At 41.0% G+C, this 2,917-nt stretch overlaps 1 protein-coding gene across 2 annotated transcripts in view; it reads right to left on the reverse strand.

The window, feature by feature from the left end:
* Window positions 1-2,676: 2,676 nt before the first annotated feature.
* Window positions 2,677-2,917, reverse strand: part of apoc2 (apolipoprotein C-II) — a 2,627-nt gene continuing 2,386 nt past the window's right edge. For both annotated transcript variants that reach the window (XM_047154446.2, XM_017488416.3), the window contains exon 4: window positions 2,677-2,917. This exon is cut by the window's right edge and continues 275 nt beyond it. The gene's annotated coding sequence lies outside the window, so the exon portion shown is untranslated.

Below are 2,917 nucleotides of genomic sequence, written 5' to 3' on the forward strand. Positions count from 1 at the left end.
CTCATGTGGTTATGTATTGTTTTATGTAGCACCATGATCCTAGAGGAACGTTGTTTCAATTCACTGTGTACTGTACCAGCTGTATATGGCTGAAATGACAATAAAACCACTTGAACTTGAACTTGAACCTCGGGGTCTCTGGCTGAAGCTCTGGAGATGAGATCACCTTGTGGGTCTCTTGCTGGAGCTTTGGGAAGGAGGCTGCCACGTTAATCTTTGACTGGGGCTCTGGAGAAGAGGTCGCCAAGTTGACCTCCAACTGGAACTCAGCAGGTGAGACCGCCTCTTGGGTCTCGGGCTGGAGCTCTGGAGAGGAGACCGCTTCTTGGGTCTCGGGCTGGAGCTCTGAAACCGGGGTCCCCACGTTGACCTCTGGCTGGAGCTCTGCAGATGAGGTTGCCACATTGACCTCTGGCTGGAGCTCTGCAGGTGAGACCACCTCATGGGTTTCATGCTGGAGCTCTGAAGGAGCTTGTGGATCTTGTGGAGCCATTTGTGGGTATGCAAGCTGCTCTTGAAACTTTCCTGGGAGCAGAAGTATGATTCATATATAGTTTATAGTTTAGAGCACGTAGGACATCAGAGGTTGGCTTCTTTATGGCAGTTCTCGGTTCTGCACATCTGTATTTCCTCCACCACTGACCTTTTGACCTGGTCACTCTCATAATGCGCGGTGAACTTCTTGAAATACATGGTGAACGGCTTTATGGTTTTGGCCATCATGCTGGCTCTACCCAAAAAGCTCTCTAAATGCAACTGAGGATCTGTTTTAAAACACAGCTTGATGATATCCATTAACTCAGCCACGCTTCTCAGGTTGGAGATGCCTGTGGTAACTAGGAGCTCTGCCCACTGGTGTGCTGGGCCGGTGAACCGGGATAGCATGAAACCCAACCATTGTTCTTCCTTGGGCTTGGGATCCACTAGGCTTGAGAAATAAAGCTAGCATTGCAGAAGGAATCTGATCAACGGGCTTTCAAAGCCTTTGAATGGTGCCGGGATGCCCATGGGAAACAGTTGGGGAAAGTGCACGGAATCAAACACCGGCAAACAGAATCTGGCTTGTCATGGATCTCCTACTGCCACCATCTTGTTGACGTCCATCTTGTAAGCAAAGTATTCTGTCATCGATGTTGAGGAGAAGAAGATGGGTACTTGTGCAGGAAAGAGCTTTATTGAGAAACAGGCAGATAAATACAGCAAACAGGATAAGACTGGAATCAGATAATGAGGATGAGAATAAGATCAAAACCATGAACCGTTAAACACAGAAGAAGCCGACTTGTTACATAGTTAACACTAACAATACCCCCGAGCATAGACACACAAGGGATATAAATACAAAACATAATCAAAGGGGAGGACATAAACACCTGAGACACATTAGGTAAAAACCAATGACATTACAGGGGTGGCGACATGACATCAACCATAACAAACACATGTGTAGAAAGAAAACAAAGTCAATGCGAACCCGGAAGCACACCCTCGTGCTTCAAGCTCCATAGCGCACTGCTAGTTCCAGCGCTTTGTGCGGGGGTGGGAAATCGTGAGACAGATGAGGGTGGGTTAACATTTGAGTCTGGTTCCTCTCAAAAATTCTTCCTCATGTCATCTCAGGGATTTTTCCTCACCATCGTCACGCTTGCTTATTAGTGAAAAATTTATCAATTTAAAAATTATCTCCAGAATTGATGTATTTCTGTAAAGCTGCTTTGTGTCAATGTTCATTGTTAAAAGCAATTTTAATAAATAAAATTTAATTGAATTGAATCTTGAATCTTGAATTGAATCTTATGTCACACCTACACACTACAAAATGCATAATATTACCTTACATTTAACTTCCCCATACAGTCAAACTGAATTTTATTGTTGGTATGCTTCGAGCTTTGAAATATGTGAGGATTATGTTCATGGCCATGAGACTGCAACAAAGGCTTTACAGTTGTCATATCACTGCAAACCAGTGACTACATTTCCCATCCTGCACTGCGGCCGCCATGGACCGCAATTCCCTGAACACTCACCTGCATTCTAATCACGCACACCTGCATCCAATTTACAGCACAATCACAACTACAGTTTAAAAGGACTTTCAATGCATTCACTCTTTGTGAAGTATTACATGAGTTTACCAAGTGTTTGTTTCTTAGTTCATGCATTTTAGTTTTGATCTTGTTCTCGCCCTCGTTCTCGATTCCTGTTTTCCCTTGTTTATGCCCGTTTGTTGATCGCCTAACCTATTGCCTGTTTTTTGAAAACGCTATTGTCTCATGTTTTGGATTTGTATGCCTACCTCCCTTTAATAAAACTTTTATCTGCATTTGCATCCTAACCTCCATTACGTTCAGTTACGTGACAACAGTTCAGATGTAAGACTTGACAGGTGTGCATCATGCATACAATGATGTCTGTTATGTGGAGCATCTTGAACATTAAAAAAAAAAATCATGTCATGAGCAATAATTTAAAAGACAGTTTTGTCGGCTTATTCTGGGAATGGATTCAGCTGATGGATTAATGCTTTGATATAAAAGTTATGATATATATATATATATATATATATATATATATATATATATATATATATATATATATATATTCTTTACATACTTTTTATCAAACTTTATAGCATTTTGTAAAATATGTTCAGTGATAAAACTGACTCTTTTGTTGGACTTTCTACAAATGTTTGTTTTTATTGCATGATTTATTATGTTGCATTTTTTTTTACATGAGATCAGTAAATGTTCATAGGATAAGAAGCTTTGTTTTTTTTTTTGTTTGTTTGTTTGTGAAGTGCACTTGAGAGCTACTAATACACAAGGAATGAATCACCACTGTTGAGAATATGTGCTCATTTTTAGTAGGCGTAGTGTTTACAGCATATTTAGCCCGTGCTGTGATCTTTGCT

This window comes from Ictalurus punctatus, chromosome 1 (assembly GCF_001660625.3).
Source record: "Ictalurus punctatus breed USDA103 chromosome 1, Coco_2.0, whole genome shotgun sequence".
In the NCBI taxonomy this organism is placed as follows: domain Eukaryota; kingdom Metazoa; phylum Chordata; class Actinopteri; order Siluriformes; family Ictaluridae; genus Ictalurus; species Ictalurus punctatus.